This window comes from Mustela putorius, unplaced genomic scaffold, assembly GCF_011764305.1.
Source record: "Mustela putorius furo isolate JIRA1106 unplaced genomic scaffold, ASM1176430v1.1 tig00000450_pilon_pilon_pilon, whole genome shotgun sequence".
NCBI classification, from domain to species: Eukaryota; Metazoa; Chordata; class Mammalia; order Carnivora; family Mustelidae; genus Mustela; species Mustela putorius.
Genome location: NW_025421385.1, coordinates 9089899 through 9110831, shown reverse-complemented (window position 1 = coordinate 9110831; position 20933 = coordinate 9089899). Strand labels below are relative to the sequence as shown.

Below are 20933 nucleotides of genomic sequence, written 5' to 3'. Positions count from 1 at the left end.
TCTGCCCACCCAGGCTGACCAGTCCAGTCGGGCTCAGTTCGGCACTGAATTTCCCATGGTAAGGCAACACCCTGCTCACACCGCTCACGTGTAATATTGTGCGTGCTCTTTGCCGCCGAGGGGTTCAGTTTGTCTCCGTACCTCTTTAAATGTGTCACGTTATTTTGTTGTTTAAATTCTAGTGAGATACAGTTAACATAATTTATGATTTTAATCATTTATAACGTGTACCGTTCAGTGGCATTAAGTACCTTCTTACTGTTGTGCGACCATCGTGATAATTTTAGCAAATACTTTGACATACTTAAAAAATTGTGAACTCTTCTTTTCCGTGTATCAAATGTATATAAAAAATAATGAGCACGCTCTGTCTAATGTGATGTCCCTTTGGATTTTAAGCTGGAATATGCTTCCTTTCCATATGGAAGCTGGCTTGGTAGGATAGAGGTGCTGTGCCCACGTCTCTGGGTTTGGTTTGCTACCTTGCCCTGGGAGACCCTACCGGCCAGGCACAGTGGTTTTCAGTGGTGTCGGAAAAGCCGCTGTGTCTCCTGATGGATACTTTAAAGCAAGGATATGGAATAGAGAACAACTCACTTCTCCTTGAACCCAGCATCACTTGCTGTGTTAGCTACAGGAACTGAACTGTGGGGGCCTGGTGAGATTGTGGGCAGTTGGAGTTAACCCTGTTTTTAACCCCTGCCGGAGAAGCAGGGTCTGGGATAGTGCCTGTCACCTCCTGGCTCGGAGCCTTCTGGGTCCCACCTGGAGGTTTCTATCTTGCCTTTTTTGAAACAGTCAACAGAAAGGATGATAGAGCCCTCTATCAGGGGTTTCTTGGTTACAAGTCGAAGAGACCTAAGTGAACTTATGCAAAAAAGGGAACTTAGTGAAAGTGTTCTGAGCTGTGTACTGCAGTATTAGCAGGGATGCAGGGGGGTCTCAGATCAGGACCCAGAGACTGGGATGTTCCACATATGGTCCTATTGGCTCATTCCTTCTCTCTCTCCCCCTCTTAGCTTCCCTCACTGCCTTTGACTTACTCTTTTTTTTGTCACAGACCAGCATTCTCTATTCCTTATTTCCTATGGCAGACATGGCCACCATCACTCAGGTTTTCCATATTATGAACCAAGTGTCTAGAGAGAGACTGGTTTTTCTGTGTTCCATAATTTCTGGGAAAAACTGAGAGTGGTCCTGGAAAATGGTGACACTTGTGGTGCGCTGTGGGAGGGCACAGGGCAGTTGACGAGGTCACTGAGGTTTAGAGAAAGGACTTCTCTGCTACAGTTTGCAAAATGTGTTAACAGTTATGAAAGGACCCAGAGTATAAAAGCACCTCAGCTTTGCATTAAAATTTAAAGCAAAATGAAACAGTAAAGCTAAAAACTAAATCAAGACGCTACCATCAGAAAGATGCTCCCATTACTAAAAAATCCTGTAAGTTCAGGAGATGAACCTACTAAATATATTCTGGAATTACGTTTTCTAAAATTAAGTGTCTTTTTTAGTAGAATGAATTATAGCTTATTTTCTTATCCGCATTGAGTTCAGAGAAATTGTGATCAAAGTTTAATCAAGCAGGATAGCTTGATGTGGGAGACATATTCTTAAAAACTTGAGTGTGAATAAAATATTTTAAATGCATAGGGAGAGCTTGCTAGCAGAAGTCCATCTGTAATTTTTTTTTTCTAAAATTGGCTAGTTTGTAAATTTGAATCTTCCTGCATCACGGTCACTTAATTCAAGATGTATGAGGGTAACGTATGGAAGTATTGAATCATGTTGAATCACTATATTGTACACCTGAAACTAATATAACACTGTATGGTAACTACACTGGAATTAAAAGAAATTTAAAAAACAAAAAACCATAAAAACGGTGTATCTGTGGATTGGCCATCCTTGCAGTCATTATATCGTTCGGGTCTTGGCCATCCTTGCAGTCATTATATCGTTCGGGTCTCCAGGTCATTTCATTGGCAGGTCATGGACTCCACTGATTTCCGAGGTTATGAGGAAGAGCTGTTCCTATTTTTAGTGGTTTGGGTGCACACATAGATGCCCTGTGTGAATTTGAGAACCCTCTGTGAGCTGGAATTAAATTGGGATTCAGTACTCCGTGTGAGTTGTGAACCTATATGCAATTACCCAAGGACATTTGACAGCATCACTCAGTGACCGCAAGCTGAAGAAGAGTGGCCTGATAATTTTGGAAATTAGTGCCCCTTGAGAATTTAGGAATTTATAAACGTGTTGGTTTGTCATCTTCCCAAATCATGATCTACTTTGTTTGCACGTCAGTTGTAAAAGTGTTTTTTTTTTTTTGTTGTTGTTTTGTTTTTTTTACCCATTTGAGTTTTAGTATATTTCAAGTTAAAACTCAACCAGTTGTCCCTCCTTTGACCATGTGGGTTGTGTGAAGTATGCCGGGTTACCAGAGCTGAGGGGAAGGGCATGGTCCGCACCTGAATAAGTGTGGCTGCAGTGGAGGACACCCTCTGGATGGCTGCTGGAAAATGCCCCTTACTCTGCTAGCTTTCCTGCCTTCAGAAGGGTAGGGAACATTTCTTACTGCTTTAAAGGATTTAAAAACCAAGTGGTATTCTAAATTAGTGCTGGAAGAGCCCTGCTGTTGAATAAAAATTGGGAGTGTTGCATGTAGGTCATGAAAAGCCCTTTATCCCACCTGACCTTTCTCTTCTGTGGGCTTCTTTCCACAGACCCTGGGGGATGCCCCTGAAATGTCAGGTCTTAAATAGAAAGCCTTGAGCCCTGCTTCTCTCATCAAAAATGCAGAGGCCGGGGAGTTCTGAGGACTGGGGAGACTCAGTGTCTTCAAAGTGACAAGTTAGAAGTAATAATGTAAAAACAGAAAAGCATATAGGAAAAGACTAATTTCATGTGCTACCTCATGGCAGCATAGAAAACGATCAAGCTAGTATTGTGAATTTGACAAGGCATCACCTTTTAGTTTAAACATATGTTACATTCTTCAGAGCATTTTTTATGAATGTCACTTTTGATTCTTATTTGTTGATAAAGTGTGGAGTATATAGTCTGTACACTTACGGATGGGAAACTGAGTTTGGAGAAGCTGCGTGACGCTCAAGGCTCCCAGCCACTAGCCAGTGGAGCTGCCCAGATCCTTTCTTCTGCTTCCTGGTCTGTTCTTTCCCTGCTCACTTCCTTGCCTGTCCAGCTTAAGAGAATTTGTATTTGGGGGTGCCTTGGGGGGTCCCAGTTGGTTAAGTGTCTGCCTTCGGCTTGGGTCATGATCCCAAGTCCTTGGATTGAGTCCCACGTTGGGCTCCCTGCTCAGTGGGGAGCCTGCTTCTCTCTCTGCCTCTTCTTCCCTCTCTCTGTCTATCATGAATAAATAAATAAATAAATAAAATCTTAAAAAAAAAGGCAAGAGGATTTATATTTGATGAAAACTTAATTTACTTATTTAGACCCTGGGTTTCTCCCACAAGAGAGTTGAGGTAGCTTAAAAGTAATGACTGAAAAGAAAGTTGTGTTGATAGAAAATTTTGGCTTAAGAAAGGGAGATACGGGCTTTCTTCTTACACTTTAAAATGGGGATCAGAGGGAAACTGTTCATTTGATGAAAATTAAATCTTCGCTGTACACCCAGAGCTACCAACCAGATCTTAGGTCATTGCCCAGCCTGCAAATATTAGGCATTATATAAAAACTTTTTGTTTTGTCCCAAATTTAGGATTGGATGAATGGGGAAAGGAGTAAACAGATGTGTTTGCAGATACCGTGGCTTTGCTGTCTTGATATTACATCTGGCTTGCTAATTTTTGATGTTTTTATAAGTTGAAGCATAAAAAGCAGCAAAATATTATAGTACATTTATAAAATGGAGCAAGATCATCTGGTCTCCACCAGTATTGCAACTCTTCACCAGACCTTTATTTTTAATCCTTTTCTCATACACATTTTTTCATAGTTTTAATCAAGACCCAGAAATACCTTAGGGATGCCTTGGTGGCACATTTGATTGAGCGACCGGCTCTTGGTTTCAGCTCAGGTTGTAATCTCAGGGTCATGAGATCAAGCCCCATGTCGGGCTCTGTGCTCGGCTGGGGTTGGGGGGGACCTGCATGAGATTCTCTCTCCCTCTCCCTCCGCCCTTCCTGCTTGTATATGTGTACTCGCTCCATTTAAAAAAAAAAAAAAACGCCTACAAACCCCTTTGAGTGCTTTTAAATATTTAACATGGCATAAATATTTTTCATGTTTCTATATGTTCTTCATAATTATACGGTTATTGTGATAAAATATATATAAAATGAAATGTATTATTTTAACTGTTTTAAAGTGTACAGTTTAGTGGCTTAAGGACATGTGCATTGTTTGTAGCCACCATCACCCCCATCCATCTCCCAGAACTTTCTTTGTCTTCCAGAGCTGGAGCTCCGTGTCCATTAAACAGTAATCCCCACCCCACCCCCACTCCCGGTCCAGCCCCTGGCAGCCACTCTTTTGCTTTCTGTCCCTCTGAGTCTGACTACTGTAGATTCCTCACATAAGTGAGGTCGCCCGCCGATGTCTTACAGGGTGCTTGTGACAGGCTTCCTTCACTCAACGGGTCTTCAGGGTTCATGCATGTTGGAGCATGTGCCGGCGCTTCCTTCCTTTTTTTAAGGTTGACCGATAGTTCGTGGGATATATATGCCACACTTTGTTTATTTGTTCATCTGTCGATGGACATTTGGGTAATTATACTTTTTTGAAGACTGTAGTTTTCCATCAAGCACAGAAATTAAACTTCAGTATTTGGCTGTTATGGGGTATTTGGATTGCTTCTAATTTGGGACTGTTTTTTTTTTAAAAAGGTGTGATAAATATCATCCTACTTTTTGATCCTCCTGGGTTGTTTCTTTTGACTGGGTTATGCTAGCACTCATGCTCGGTGTTGTTTGCTCTCTACTCAGTTCAAGTTCAGGCTAAACTTTGAGCTGAAGAGAATTTCGGTGTATGCTAAACAGAATGCTTTACTCTGCAGTTTACGTGAACACACCTTAGTTGAGGGAGGAAGGACCATCCGGAGAATTCCTCCCTCCCTCGGGGTGTCACCTCAGCCAGAGCAGAGTGCAGTGGCCGCAGATGTCAGAAGTGACCGCCGTTTCCCAAGCTGAGCTGAACCCATGTCAGGACGGTTCACAGGCGTCTGTGGGCTGGCGAGGCGATCTCACCAGTCTTCAGGAGTGATGCACGTGCAACGCCGAGACCGTCATAGTCGCAGGACCCGGCGGTCGTGCTGGGGAAGAATCGCTCTGGCTTCCTGGTCTCGCGGTTGCCGGTCACCGGCTCGTCTGGGAGCGCAGAGCTACAATGACAGGTGCGTCTGGCCCTCAAAGGTCGCGCTTCCTGGTTGGCATGCCAGCATGTCACACAGAAGAGCAAAGCCACAGTGAGCCGAGGATCCAGCCTGGCTTTACCCAGAGGGAAGGCAGCCTTCGCTGCTTTTTATTTGGCCCGTCGTTAGACGGAGGGGCGCGTAGGCCCCGAGAGGCCGGAGGAGAGTTCAGTTCGGGCTCCGGCGCCGGCTCCTGCCGTAGCCCTCTGTGCATGGGTCGTGGCCATCCGCTCGGGAGTCTTCCAGATCACTGGGGAATCTCGCTCCTCTGCCGATCACCCGTTGCTGTGGCGCTCCAGTGGCACCCCAGTGGCACCCCAGTGGCCGTCCGGCCCGCGGAGGCCATGCAGGCAGGCCCACCGGGGCCAACGCCCACTCCCCCCGCGGGCCCGGTGCCGACAGCCGTTGCCTTGGTCTCTGCAGCGGGGATGCCGTGTTTGCCTTGGCCTGGCGGGATGAAGGCTCTCTGGTACTTTGCTGTCAGTCCCGTCCCGTCTGCTCCGTGTCTGTCAGAAATTCCTCAGTAGCCTGTCAGTGTACCTGTCTCTGTTTTCTGCACATTGTTTTTGTGTAACTTATTCTCGTGTATTATTTTTTCCCATTGTACTGGATTCTCTTAATAGTCCTAATTTCATTCAATTCTTTTGGGTTTTCCAGATGAAAAAATATTTACAAATAAGGGTGATTTTGGTTCTTTCCATTTTTATGTGAGTTCTTCCTTTTTTTCCTGTCCTAATGCACTTGTTGGTGAACATCTCGGGCTCAATCCTCCCCTTAGCCAGACCGCGTTTAGCCCTGTCGGCTTTACTTCCTTTCTGCCCGTTGCCAGACTGCTTTCTGGGAAGCTGGGCTGGAGCTGGACTGTGTGCGTTATCCACTTCCTCCAGTGCTCAGTGACCTGGGCATTGGGAAGGCTCTGCCTGATCCGTGGTTCTTACATTTTTACATCAAATTTGGGTTTGGTCATTTGTTATTTCCTCTAGAAATTCTGGAGTCCATGAGAATGGTTAGAGTTGGCCTAGTTTCATACATTGTTTGGTTCTCATCAAATAATTATACGTAACTTTCCCTCCCTGTTCCAAAGCAACACGGGCGTAGAATGGAAATTACTGTTAATCCTAGCAACACAGTTTGGTGGAAAAAGTGTGGGCTTGGAGTCAGATATCAAATCTTAGCTCTGTCACTAACAGCCTGGGGAATTTTGATAAGCTTAACTTAAACTCTTTGAGCCTTGGTTTAATCGTTTGTAAAATGGGGATTTTAGTATCTCACAGGGAGGCCGTGAAAGTGGAGAGAGATGTAAAGTGGGTCCTTAGTAGCGCAGAAGTCCTCAGTTTTTGCCCCATGCTTCTTCCTCTCCCCAGTGGTTCATCAACACAGTTGGGCCGTTCTGCAGCAATTGTCAAAGGTTTGGTAGACTTTAATTTTAATTACAGATAAGTTTACCTCCCCAATAATTCTTTGTCTTTTAATTTTTAAGTTGAATTAGGGTGATTTTTTTTACGTATTCTTTTAATAGTTTATGTTAGATTTTAAATGTTGTTTAATGGGCAGAATATAAATAAAATTATAACAAGAGTGTCTAATGTTTATTGAGCAGTTATAATATGTGGCAGGCAGCTGTTTAAGGTACTTTTCATATATTTATTTAATCCTGCCAACAATTCTGCTCCATAGGAAACTTGCATGAAAAGTCACCTGGCTCAGGAGTGTGACCCAGCCTGCACACCTAAGGGCCTGACTTTGGCCACGGCATGGCCATCGGGGCTTGAAGGGCTTGTCGTCTTTATTGTGGCTTCCTAAGCCCATTCTCTTGTTTATATGTGGAGAGACATAGGTAGAAAAAATAAATCTGGGCTTTTGGAAAAGCTAATAAATTATGAAGTTAGATAGCAAGTCTTAAATATAGAGCATTCGTATTTATTGAATACTTTAATTCTAATCTGTATCATTACAACTTTTTCCTTATCTTGGCAGTATAATTTCATTTATTCCCTCTTGAAACTGCCACCCAGATCTGAACCTTCTACTATATCTGTAGAACCCTGGTTTAACTTTGTCCTAGATTGTTATAAAATCTTCATTATTGGGATGTTAAAAAACTTTTTTATTGTAAAATGTATATAACATGGAATTTACCATCTTGATCATCTTTTAAAAAATATTTTATTTATTTATTTGACAGAGATCACAAGTAGCCAGAGAGGCAGGCAGAGAGAGGGGGAAGCAGGCTCCCTGCCGAGCAGAGAGCCCGATGCGGGACTCCATCCCAGGACCCTGGGATCATGACCTGAGCCAAAGGCAGAGGCTTTAACCCACTGAGCCACCCAGGCACCCCCATCTTAATCATTTGTTTAAAGAATAGTTATTTTTTAATGCTTGAGTTCTTTATTATAATTGTTTTTTAAAGATTTATTTGAGAGAGAGCAGAGTGAGAGAGAACACAGGTAAGGGGAGGGACAGAAGGAGAGGGAGAAGCAAACCCCCCACTGAGCAGGGAGCCCAGTGTGGGGCTCAGTCCCCGGACTCTGATATCCTGACCTGAGCTGAAGGCAGAGGCTTAACTGACTGAGTCACCCAGGTGCCCCAGTATTTGTCTTTTTGTGACTGGCTTATTTCATTTAACACAATGCCCTCCACGGTTTATCTGTATTGTTGCATGGGTCAGAGTTTCATTCCTTAAGGCTGAATAATATTCCTCTGTGTATGTGTGTGTGTTGTGTGCACGCGTGTATGCACACACATTGTGCTTGTTTGATAAGACATTTGGGTGCTTCCGTGTCATTATTGGATATTATTGTCAATATAGTTTTTGTCAATAAATTCTTCTTGTTTATGTCCCAAGTTTGAACTCTTGTTTTTTGCTTTGCTGTTGGATAGTCGTGTAGATCCTTCACTGCCTTTATGTTGCCAAGGACTAGTCATTCAGTCGGGATTCTCTTAGCTCTGCCTGAGAGCACCTTGTTGGCCATGGTTAGAGAATTTATCTGGTGGTATTGAAGTTTATCTCTTTCCTCCATCTTCTCCCACTCAGCAGGGAGCTCCAAAGCACTAGTCCCTAGCTCTGTGCCTGGGACTGTGCGGGGCACTTGGTGGACAGCTCTTGCAGGAGTGTTTCTTGGCTGCTTCCCTTATCTCGCAGTTCACTTCTGACTCCTGCAGCTAAAATGAACATACATCATCTTTGGATTTGGTGCTTGCCTTTTTTTTTTAAAGTCTTCCCAAGCTTTAAAAATTTCTTCCTGAAATTCTGGATCCTTCACTGATGAAGTCTCATGAATTAGAGTTAATTTAGCCCCGCCTTCATGGTGCTTACGTGTGGCAGCTTTTAGGGCTGCCTTCACTTTTGTACTTTTCTCTCAGAGTTTATATACCAGCTTCTTGTAAACACAGACTATAATTGGTTTATTTAAAGATTTTATTTATTATTTGAGAGAGAGAAGGGCAGAGCACAAGCAGGGAGGGGTGACAGAAGAAGAGGGAGAAGCAGACTCCCCGCTGAGCAAGGAGCCTGACATAGGGCTCCATCCCAAGACCCGGAGATCATGACCTGAGCCGAAGGCACCTGTTTAACCAACTGAGCCACCCGGGCGCCCCAGTGATTGGTTTGTTTAGTATAAGCAGTTTTTCAGTCTCTGCTCTGTTCTATTTTGTTCTGTTATCAATTGTTGGTTATCACGTGGTAATCAGGAAAACACTGGAATTTTAGTTAGGTGGGTAGCTATTTCGGTCCAGTTTCCTAAGGGTTGTGTGCCGAGTCCTTTAAGAGGAGGAAGGGCATTGAAATGTCTCAAATATGCTTTGTCTCTTGTAGTTCAGAGTTTGTGGGGTTTTTATTGTTTGTTTGGTTTTTTGCCCTTTAGAAATTTTGAAAGTGTTGCTTTGATTCAGGTGTAACTATCCTCCCAAAGTAAAATAAAATGTTCTGAAAACTTGGGTTTTAAAGTTTGAAAGCACTGAGAATGAATCTGCTGGGGAAACTTTGCAGAAGGTTACATGTGCAAATCTGTAGAATTTTGCTTGAGGGAAGACATGGGGTATGGAGGGGCAGGTGATGGAGGGCCTTGGAAACCTTCATAGGGCACTCATGCAGGGAGACCTTTAAAAGTATTTGCAGATAAAATTTTAGAATCTTTAATTTCTAAATGAGAAATTTGGGAGTGGAATTTAGAAATTCAGGAGGGTGAGTGCTAAAGGATTTATTTACTACCCCTGACTATAGGCTGTCTGTGTGCTGCCCTCAGGAAAGTTATATCCTCTAGTAGGGAACAAAGCCTTATCGTCTATATTAAGGTGCTGAGTTTCATGCAGTCGAGTGGCAGATGTGTTTCAGGCATCTAGAAAAAGAATTTTTTGAGTTTGGAATTACCAGTGATCCCCCGCATTTTCACCATTCTGTTCTTCTTATTATTTTCTATATAGCTCCTCTTCTCTCATTGCCCCCAGAAGAGTGATCTTACTAATAGTGAAGGTCTTTGGTTTAGTATAAGATCATGGCTTTAATAGCTCCTGTTTGTTCAGTACATAATTATATGCTTTGTGATGAGCCTAGTGAGGGAGAGGATGGGGATGGAGAAGAGGGTCTGGTGGTGAGCCCTGGGGAGCCCCTGCAGCCCTGTCCAGTGGGGTGGAGGAGCCAGGAGAGGAGATTAACAAAGAACAGTTGGGAGGGAGGAGGAAGCCCAACTGGAGAGTTCCTGCTGAGATCTTTCAAAGACCAATGTATTTAAAACCTTCCTCTACTCTGTGAGATAGGTACTCTCATAATCTCCATTTCACAGATGCAGAAACTGAGACTTTGTGTGGTTGAACAGCCTAGCTGTGCTCTGGCAGTGGTGTGGTAGGTGATAGAACCAGGGTTTGAAATCAGGCATTTAGACTCCAGAGGCTCTGTTCTTAACTGTGGCTGCTTATCAATTTTTTTTAAAATTTATTTTTATTTGCCAGAGACATAGCACAAGTAGGCAGAGCAGGAGGCAGAGGGAGAAGCAGGCTCTCTGCTGAGCAGGAGCCTGATGTGGGGCTCAATCATGGGATTCCAGGATCATGACCTGAGCTGAAGGCAGTCGCTTAACCAACTGACTCACCCAGGCGCCCCTCACTGCTTCCCATCTTTACAGGTGTTACCACACTCAGTTACAATTTCAACCAGAAACAAATGTCACAGTTTTTTTGTGTAACTTCCCCTGAGGCAGGTGTGTAGTCGTGGCACATTTTACACTTGATTTTAGCCAAAAGGTTCAGGAGTGATCAGTACATGTCTTAAATATTGAAAAATAGTTGTGGACTTTGATTAGTGGTTTTAGAGACATAGGGAGCCCCTGACCTGTGTTTGGGAATCTGGTCCAGCCTTGTCGTTTTACCTGTGGAGGAATGGATGCCCTTTTTGTTGAGGATCTTACCTAAGACCTCACTGGAACTGGACTTTGGTTTCTTGACTCAGAGGTCAGAGTTTCCCCCACTGCACATTGCTCTCGGAAATGCATGCTCTTTCACGGTGTTGTAAATGGAAGTTAAAAACACTCCCGTCAAGATTACGGATGACCTCCATGTGGCTACTTCCGGCGTATACATCCAACTTGACCTTTCAGAAGTTAGGACTGTTAGGACCCCACTCCCTGTTGACTTTTCTTCTCCTCTGCAATGTTCTTTGTCAGTTTCCTCTGCTGCCTCTTCCACCTTGGCCTGACCTGGGGTATTGGGGTTCCATAGGGCTCACCACTAGACCATCTCTCCTCCACCTTAATCTTCTATCTCGTCAAGCTAACCATTTTCTGTAGTTAACTCATCTTTGTGTGGATGACTCTTAAGTTAATATCTCTAGTCCAGACTTTTCCTCTGAGGTTCAGATTCATATGTCCAGCTTTCTTGACCTTGGCACTTGGATGCCTCGTGGATACTGCAGACTTAACACACCAACTGCATCCCCTTCCATAGGCCCTCTGGACCTTTCCACAGTAGCCCCCTCTCCATTCTGTTCTTCACCTCAGTTGTTGCCACCACCTGGGAATCATTCATGATGGTAGCAGTAAGGGCTGACATTTACTGCGTGTTATGTGCCGGGCATTTCCTTAAAGGCATTATGTGAATTCACTCAGTCTCTTTAGTCCTAATACCAGCACCAGGTAATAGTAAAAGAGTAGATCACGCAGCTCCCACGAACCAGGCACCATTGCAAGTGTAAGTGCCACGTCACTGAAGTCTCACAGCCCGTCCGGGAGGTAGATCTGTGACACTCTCTGATTGGTGTCAGATACTGAAGCACGGAGGGACGAAGTTCCTGCCCACAGCACTCAGGGTCCCTCAGGCAGTAGGTGGTGTGGCTGGGAGTACGGCCTCGGCAGAGACTGAGCGTGTGCCACGCCAGCCCTGCGTTTTAGTGTGAGTCTCCCCTGTGCACACACAAGGTGGCCACTCCTCTGTTTCCTCGCCTGGATCTGGCTCCGCAGAACAGGGTCTAGGTTGCTCTCTTCTCCCTCTGACCAGTGAGTAGCTTCAAGTCGGCCCCATCACTTCGCCTCTGGATCACGGCAGCCTCCTGCATCCTTCCACTTCGACTCCGGGCCCGGCCCGCGGTGCTGGTCCCCACGTGAGAGCCGGAACATTTCAGTCTGCTGCTCAGCACCGGGCAGAGGCTTCCTGCTGCTGTCAGAATTAGAGTGAGCTCCCTTCTGCAGTCGACGAGGCCCCTCCTAACCCTTATCCTGTCCCCTGGTTTTCTGCTCAGGGCCTCCCCACCCTCGGTCTTTTTTCACATCCTTGTGTGTGCCAGTCTTCCCTGCCTCTCCGCCCCACGGTACCCTGGCTGCATCGCTTCTCTGGTCTGTGTTGCGGTCCCTTCTCAGAGGACCTTCCCTCCCCGCCCCGCGGAGGGCCCTGCTTTCTCCTTTGTGCGCCCTCACTGCCAAGGGCAAGAACCTTCTGTGTTTGTCTCTTCCCTTTGGCTGTTCATCCCTCATTAGAATGTAAGTTCCTGGGGGCACCTGGGTGGCTCGGTGGGTTGAGGCCTCTGCCTTCGGCTCAGGTCATGATCTCGGGGTCCTGGGATCGAGCCCTACGTTGGGCTCTCTGCTCAGCGGGGAGCCTGCTTCTCTTCCTCTCTCTCTGCCTGCCTTTCTGCCTACTTGTGATCTCTGTCTGTCAAATAAATAAATGAAATCTTAAAAAAAGAAAAAAAAAAAAGAATGTAAGTTCCTGGATGGCTAGAGCTCAATAAATATTTGTTGAAAGAGTAAATATAGGTTAAATTTTAGGCTGCACTAGAAACCTAAATTTTTCCTTCTTTCAGAAAATGTGTTCTAAGTTCCAAAAGGGCTGAATCTTCTATAGACAGGAACACAACGCTTCGCTCTGTTGTAAGTGCTTGTCCAGTCCTGCCGCTTCTGGGGAACCGCTTCCGGTCTACAAGAGTCCCGGGACGTTTACACCTGCGTTTTCCATTACTTCACTTTCAGCCTCACGCACCACAGAACTTGACCCTAGGGAGACCACTGCTGCCTGGCATGATCCTGCTGGCGCTTTTGTAGGCAGCGGAAGGAAGCCGGGCAGGGGTGCTCTCCCCGACGGTGAGAGGCTGAGCATCCGAGTGTTTGGCTCTGTCCCTACCAGGGAATAACCATCGGATTAGGTGACCTTTAAGGTCCCAGTGCAACTGCGATCAGCTCTGTTTCTTCTGGCATTGGTCTACAGATCGAAGGCCAAGTTGAGACATTTGGATGGCCACAGGCACAACTTGTTTTAGCTCTCGCTTGGTGCTCGCCCTGTTCCTCTGCAGCTCTGTGCCGCTGTCTCTAGAGCTCTTCTGGAACCACCTTAGCTATACAAGTACTTTAATGGCAAGTTTACTTTGCTCAGTACTAATTCTCTCAGGATGGGGTCCAAGAAAATGTGTCTTATGCACATCCCTGGGGTAAGCAAAAAGGAATTTAGGCTAATTTTAGTAAAAAGGCAGTAACTGTTAGCAAATTAATTAAGATCTTGTTTGTAGTTCTGTTGTGGAGGACAGTAAATTATCAGCTTATTTAAGACCCTGTGACTTCCAGAGAATTGTCATTCTGTGTCTGTGGAAGTACTTAGTGCGGATGAGCCCCTATTAGGAGGCGTAGGAGTGAGCCGTGCACACCTCCTTGCAGCGTCGGAGCGCGTTATCTCTTACTGACCGCAAGTAATGACTGTAATGAACCAGGGAGACCTTTCTTCTAAAGCAACAAAAACAATATGTTCTTAGTTGACAATGGAAGGGTAAACGTGACCTTAGTTACTGACTACTTCAGCTGTCTCTGGTCCAAACCTCATGGTGTAGACAGGTAATAGCCAGCTAGCGCGATGGTCCCAGCCTGGTGGCAATCACGTCCCATGATACCCTTTCCCAGCGTTTGCTCTTCTTAAATTTGGACTGACTGGGAAGTGATGGGGGTAAAGCAGCGTTTTCTCCTCTGCAAACGTACAGAGGTGTTTGTGTTATGCCAATAGGCAAGGCCCAAGTTACCAGAATCTTCACTTGTTGGTTCGCCTGTCTTTCCCTGGTGCCGAATGTCACCTTTAACAGCCCCTCAGTTTGGGAGGTCAGGGAAATGAGAGTCCTCACAGACAGCGAAGAGTATGACTGGGGAAAGTACTGCTGGTGTGACAGCCCAGTACGTTGTGGGTTATAGTGACTCTCGTGGACGAACCTGCCTAGCAGCGATGGTGCTTAAGACATTACTTCTTTAAAAAAAAAAAAAAAAAAGACATTACTTCTTTAGAATTACCTAGAGTTCTGAGGAATCCATTGACAAACAGACTTTAACCTGCTAGCGTGTGGGGTAGCTGGGGAAGTTTGTGCTGGGACCCCCAGAAGCAAGGATAGGCCTTGGCTGCTGTGGCAAGAGCAACAGCTAGCCTCCAGCTGTCCTCTGTGGGAGGGCTCAGTGTGGGCCGTGTAGGATCTGTTTCCAGTGTCACACTAAGCCTGCCCACTCTGACTTCCTGGTGGCTTTTATGTGGAAGCTGTCACTCTGCACCTGAATATCAGACCTTCTGCCAAGACACCTTAGGATGATTCGCAGGCCGTGCAGAGGACACTTCTGCAATGCGGAGAGCCTGAATGTGCTTGCTCCTTCCTGCAAGAGTCTCAGGTGTGGGGGCACCGGGAATATTCTTTTTTCTTTTCTTTTTCTGAAAGCAGTCGTCTTTGTGGGCTTTCTGGGCCATCTCAAGCTTGAATTCTGCTTTCTTCACTCACAGACTGTCCTGTTACCTCTGTCACCTGATTCCTGACTCTCTTCCCCACTTGATACTGGAGCCCGACTTCATGTTGGGCCTTTTGGGCAAGGGGTGGAGGCAGGTGTGGGCTCCCTTCCTTTAGTGCTAAATTTAACATCCCCAGCGGGAGTGACAGAGCTTTTAAGGGATCTTCAATCTGTTGGTTGTCAGTCAAGTGGGCTGCACTGTATTCACTTGAGATGCGGCGCTGGGGGAATGTTTTCACAGCTCCTTGGAGACCCAGAGGTGTCCTGTCTCGGCGTATGATACGGTGAGCGGTATTGACAGTCCTACAGCTCTGTGAGGCAGGAACCAAGGTCAGCACCGCACCTTTCCCTTTAGTTGTTTTGGTACAGTATATTTTGCAGTGTTTAGAGGGGAATTGAAGAATAAAATAGATTTTTTTGACTCTTTATTTTGAATATAAATGATCCAGTACTTTCCAAAAATGTTTTTGTTATTAGAACTCAAGATGGTCTTCTTGCTTGTGTTGATTTGAAGTGCTTAATTTGAAAGACCTATGCTTTGATCTTTCCTAGGAAAAAGTGAGATGTTACTTTGATAATACCTTTTGCCTGGCTTAATATGAGGAAATTTTTATGTTACGGGTTTAGAAGAACAGTTGCTCTGCCAGTGAGAGGTTTTTCTTCTTGATCATTTTACCTATTTTATTACTCTATTTTGTTTGTAATAGATGTCAATGAGTATTTGTTTGATCCTGATTTTTTTCCCCCTTTTAAACATCTAATTGAACAAATACTTCTGGAGGCCCCACTCTCTGCGAGGCACTGTGTTAGGAGATTCAGACATAAATCACAGTTTCTGTGTTATGGAGTTGTGTGAATGAGGTCATCCTTCCTTTACACGGGAGTCTGGAGGGTTGGTATTCAGAGGACTGGACATGGTTTTTGATAATGTAGAACAATTAGTGATTGTGAAGAATTTAAATCTTGGATATGTTTTCTTTTTTTTTTTCCTTAAGTTATTTTTATTAACATATAATGTATTATTTGCCCCAGGGCTACAGGTCTGTGAATCATCAGGCTTACACATTTCATTTCACAGCACTCACCATCGCACTTACCCTCTGCGGTGTCCATAACCCCACCCCCTCTCCTTACCCTCCCACCCCCCAGCAACCTTTAGTTTGTTTGAGAGATTAAGAGTCTCTTATGGTTTGTCTCCTTCCTGATCCCGAGAGGGAGACAAAATATAAAGGAAAAATATATTTATTTATCTTGTTTGGATATGTTTTCTACCATCTAGTTGAAACCTTTAGAAGATGCCATTAAATTTAACATATAAACTGCCTTAAGATTTTTCCAATGATTTAGCTCAGGCCTGATAGAAAGATGTGATCTTTCCTTTCTCTGTTATATTATGACCTTAATGTCGGGGGAAGATTATAATATACAGCTTGATAGTAATGTATCTATATTATATACTATACACTCTCTGTGTGCATGAGGAGTCCTCAACATGTGGCGTATTTAAACTGTGCAAAAAAGTAGTTTCAAATGACTTCATCGGTGTTTAACTTCGGATAATTACAACAAAAAAGAGAAGAAAATGGCTTGTCTCCCTCTCCCAGCCCAGTCATTTGATACTGGTTTAACTGGGACAGCATCCTTGGCCTGTCTCCTTCCCCTGCCCTCCCTTTTGTTCTTACTGAGACATACAGCAGACCTGGTGCTTCTCTTCCTAGAGCTTTCAGGCACAGTCGGTACTTGGCTTGGCTTGGAATTTAGCATGTGAGCTTCTTGACCTCTGCCTAGAAGGTCATTCTCTAGATCATATGGCTGTTATTTCAGAATGCTGTTGTCAGGTGGTGCCTCTTTAGGACCAAGCCAAAGTGTGGCATTAACTAGGATGGGCAGGAGATGCATCGTGGTGGAGGGAAGACTCATTTTCTCAGTAACTGAGGAGACAAAATTGACAATTCAGTAAGTAGGAGAATGGCATATTTTTCTTTATATATTCTTTTTTCTTTTTCTTATTTATCAGCTTGAATGTTGTTGAAAGGTAAGCCTCGGTGTTAATTTTAATTAGAACTGGAGTATGACATTCGTCTTGTGGCAAGACTAATATGAATACATTTAACGAAAGGAAACCTGAGATATTATAAAATGATTGAATGAATATGCTTTTTATGCCATTGTATTTTGGGGGGAGGATTTTTTTTTTTGGAAGATCTTTTTATTTTATGGGGGATAGAAAGAGTATGCAAACGTGGGGGGGCAGGGAGAGAGAGAATCCCAAGTAGACTCCCCACTGGGCACCAAGCCTGATGCAACCTGGGGCTCAATCTCACGACCTGAGATCATGACCTGAGCTGAAACCAAGAGGTAGATGTTCAACTGACTGAGCCACCCTGGTGCTGGGTGTTTTTATTTTTGATATTTTTAGCACTGGTTATTTATTACCTTATCCTCCCTTGTTTTTGTTTTTTTTTTTTAAAGATTTTATTTATTTATTTTTCAGAGGGAGAGGAGCGAGAGCGAGCACAGGCAGACAGAATGGCAGGCAGAGGCAGAGGGAGAAGCAGGCTCCCTGCCAAGCAAGGAGCCCGATGTGGGACTCGATTCCAGAAGGCCGGGATCATGACCCGAGCCAAAGGCAGCCGCCCAACCAACTGAGCCACCCAGGCGTCCCTCCTCCCTTGTTTTTTAAAGTCATCTTTTCTTTGTTTTCTTCATCAGGAGTACCGTTTTCTTGACATTTTGGAATAAGTGGCAGCCTAACTGTAGATTTTATTTTTATTACGAGGACTGAGTTCTTAAAGAAATTTTTCACTGAAATTAAAAACCACTTCACACCAAAGGAGAAAACCATGGTTAAAAGAACCCACTGCACAGTTTGATTTCACACTTAAATGGTGGCCCTCGGTGCCTCTGTAGCTGTGAAAACTGTTGGCTCAGTCCCTGGGAACAGAGCTCAAAGCCCTGCTCTCCTTAGGAGGGTGGCTAAAGTCAGGTGATTAATAGAAGATGTGATTTTGTATTTGAAGCCCTGAGCCATCTTCAGGTTGGCAGGAGACAGTCTTACATTCTAATGGTATTTAAAGGTGCATTCTTATCGTGCAGTACACATTTTAGTTGTTCAAATTGGAAGAAACACTGTCATTTGTCACCTAAATTAGAAGGTCAAGGCTGTGTTTTATTCATAGTTTCTGCACTACTTAGCACAGAAGCTGGGATGTAGGGCGGTCAAGTGTTCAGTGAATGAATAGATGGACAGATGGAAGGGTAGATGAGTTTACTTAGTTTTAATTTAAAAATATTTTATTTAAAAATAAACAGCAACAGATATCTTATGTAAAATCTGAGAAAAAGCCACTTTGAGTCCCTCCAGCTCCCAGTTCGTTGGGCACATACCTGGGAGGGAAGTGGACCATCACATGGGGCCAGGTGGAGCTGCCGCAGCTTGGGAATGTTCTGGGAAGGATATTCAGAAAGGCAGAAGGAGAAAGAAATAGAATCTCCTTTGTTTCCATTCATTTTACTAGTATCTGAGAGAGTTAATTCAGATTTTGGGCTCCCAGACTGAAGTCCCTGCCTTAACTTCCTGATTTATAGAACCAGCTTAAACCCTGAAGTCTGTCTTTCCCCATCCTGATTTTTATTCTTTCATCAGTCCAAAGAGATGACGGGGACAGGCGGCAACATTTCATGGGTAAACAGGGAGGCAGGGAGTTGGAGTACATACCTTAGAGCCATTAATCTTGTTCATTAACTAGGTTGATTGAGAGTCTTCCTTTTTAGGAACGATGGGAAGGGCGTGTTCTGTGTCTGTTCGATCTATAGTCCATTTTGGACCATATTATCCTAGCCCTCAAACAGTTGCTTTTTCAGAATTACCATTGGTGTCGAACCTTTATTCATACCTGCTGTGGGAAATAATTACAAATCCCGTCGTGCTTTTGTGTGGGGTTGTTTAGACATCATCCTTTTCATCCTCCGGTGGCTCTTCTGTGCTGCTTTAACAGTGGCTTACTTTTCCTTCAGCTTTCAGTACTAAAGAAAAGCTGTCTTTCCTGTTTCTTCATTTCTGATAGTAACGTGTTTTTTTTTTTTTTTAAGATTTTATTTATTTGACAGAGATCACAAGTAGGCAAAGAGGCAGGCAGAGAGAGAGGGAGGCAGGCTCCCCGCCAAGCAGAGAGCCTGATGTGGGGCTCGATCCCAGGACCCTGAGATTATGACATGAGCCGAAGGTAGAGGCTTAACCCACTGAGCCACCCAGGCACCCTGTTAATAAGAGTTTTGTCAGCCATCCTGAGTCTCCTTTTGCTTTGATGGCAGGCATACCGAAGGCCAAGTTTTTTGTGCATAGCATTAACATTTTTACTGTCTCCATTTTCTTAACTGTTTCTCCTTTTAAAATTCTGTTTTATAAGATGATAATCTTATTTTGTATGTGCTTTTTATAAAGTGCTTTTTTTTTTTCTGGAGTCATGTTTTTTATAGATTCATTAAAACAAACTACATATTCATTAGTCATTAAATACTCATTTTGAGTTTATGCTTGTTGGTACTACAAGGTTTTTCCCTGCTAATTCTGGTCAGTTTTTCTTTTCTTTTTTTTTTTTACGTAGGCTCCCACAGGGCTTGAGCTCACAACCCCTAGATCAAGATACGAGCCGAGATCAAGAGTCAGGTGCTCAACCAACTGAGCCCCCAGCCACCCCAGTTTTTCTTTCTTATTTCTTCTTGGCCTTGTTCAGTATCTCCAAATGTATGTGTTCACGTACTATTATATTTAAGATCTTAAGATTATGGTGAAAGAACTTGAAGGAAATAGAGCTGATCTCTTTCTTCCGAAAGCTAAGCTTTTGATAAATGATTATGAATCCCTCTGAGAACTTGGGTGATATAAATCATTGCCTGAACACAAAACTCATGTTCATTATCTCCAGCTATGATTATAGCCCTTAATTGAAATGTGGTTTAAGGGAAGATTTGGATCATTATCCTGTTCCCTGCTACTCAGTGTCTGCTCTTTTAGTTGAAGTAACACTGTTTCCTGGGGAAGAGTGTTACTCTACTGATCAGGTGGAAGCACAGTGGAGATTTAAATTCCTTGTACATTTTCTTATGTTTTATTTGCATCCCTACTCAACAGTACTACAAATGTACTGAATTTTCCCTTCCACTTTTCTTTCTTGTTGATGTTATTGTAACCATACCTGTGGGCTGCAGGCAGCTGGAACCTGCAGGGACGCAGACATCTTTCTTGATGAACCCATTTCATAGCAACCATTTCTGTTTTGAAATCTTATAACTGTTTCATATGCAGAATGTTGTATTACTTGCACATCTATGGAGATATGCGTCTGTAAGTGCGAAGATGTAGCAGTGTGACTATGGGTCCTTATTCAGCTTCCTTGAACTTTATTTTGCCAACTGGTAACTCTTTAGTTACTGTTACAATAAAAGGAAATACTAATTAAAAATCTTGAAGCATTATGCCTTTAATGAGGCCAAGCCTTTGGTGATGGTCCACTTCTTCTCCAATGTGAATAACCAAATTTCTGTGTGAAGCAGCTCCGTGATGCTGTATGGGACATGATCTGGCCTGTGCTCGGAGTCTCCTGGTAGCATCGCACAACTAGTAAGTTGTTTCCGATGATGGAACATCTACTTCATCTCATTTTATGTACATTGTTTCCACTGCTTTATCTCCTACTTTTCTCCTGTTCTCTGCCACACCTCCTACCTGAATTTGATCTAACTCTGGATCTGTGTGCTTGTCATTTTTTTTTTTTTTGGTAAGTTCTGCATACAGAGATAGTACTGTATTCCTGAATTATCCTCTTTAATTGGTGGACGGTGCAGTAAATATAAGCACTGTGTTGTTTGCTGTCCAATCATCCTTCAGAACTTCTTTCCTAAGTTGAGGGTGGTCTCCTCTCATTCGGACGTCAGCTGCCTTTTGTCTTCTGCCCCTGCCGCTCTTGTCTTGCCTCCTTTCTAGCCAATCCTAGCCTCGCTCTCCTGTTGACTTCTTGTGTTTCCCTCACTTCCGCTAGGCATCTCCTACTTTGATTGCTTACCTGGTCTCAGCTCTTGCTCACGTTGGGGACGATTCCTAAACCTAGACGTGAAGGTGAAAGGTCGTAGAATACGGCCTCCGCTCCTGGAAATGCGGCTGACTGCGTATTGTGGAAAGAAGGAAAGCTTCTTGCTGTAAACCCTTCCGGTAGAAATACTGGAGAAGATAAACACCCTTTTATAATCTTTATTACAAGAAAGCAAGAAACTCGCAAGTGGGGAAAAAGAGAATGAGGAGTGAGCATTCTGCTCTGCTGATAGTGGGCTCC

The 20933-nt window shown here is 44.0% G+C and overlaps 1 protein-coding gene across 7 annotated transcripts in view; it reads left to right on the top strand.

Moving 5' to 3' along the window:
* The window catches only part of TULP4 (TUB like protein 4), a 227918-nt gene that overhangs the window by 16164 nt on the left and 190821 nt on the right, over positions 1-20933 (top strand). Inside the window, exon 2 of one of the 7 annotated variants that reach the window (XM_045080110.1) lies at positions 20158-20224. The exons of 5 other annotated variants lie outside the window; for them this stretch is intronic. The gene's annotated coding sequence lies outside the window, so the exon portion shown is untranslated. Of the gene's footprint in view, positions 1-14863; positions 14886-20157; positions 20225-20933 lie in introns of those variants that run through there. One more of the 7 variants, XM_004770868.3, reaches the window with a different exon arrangement.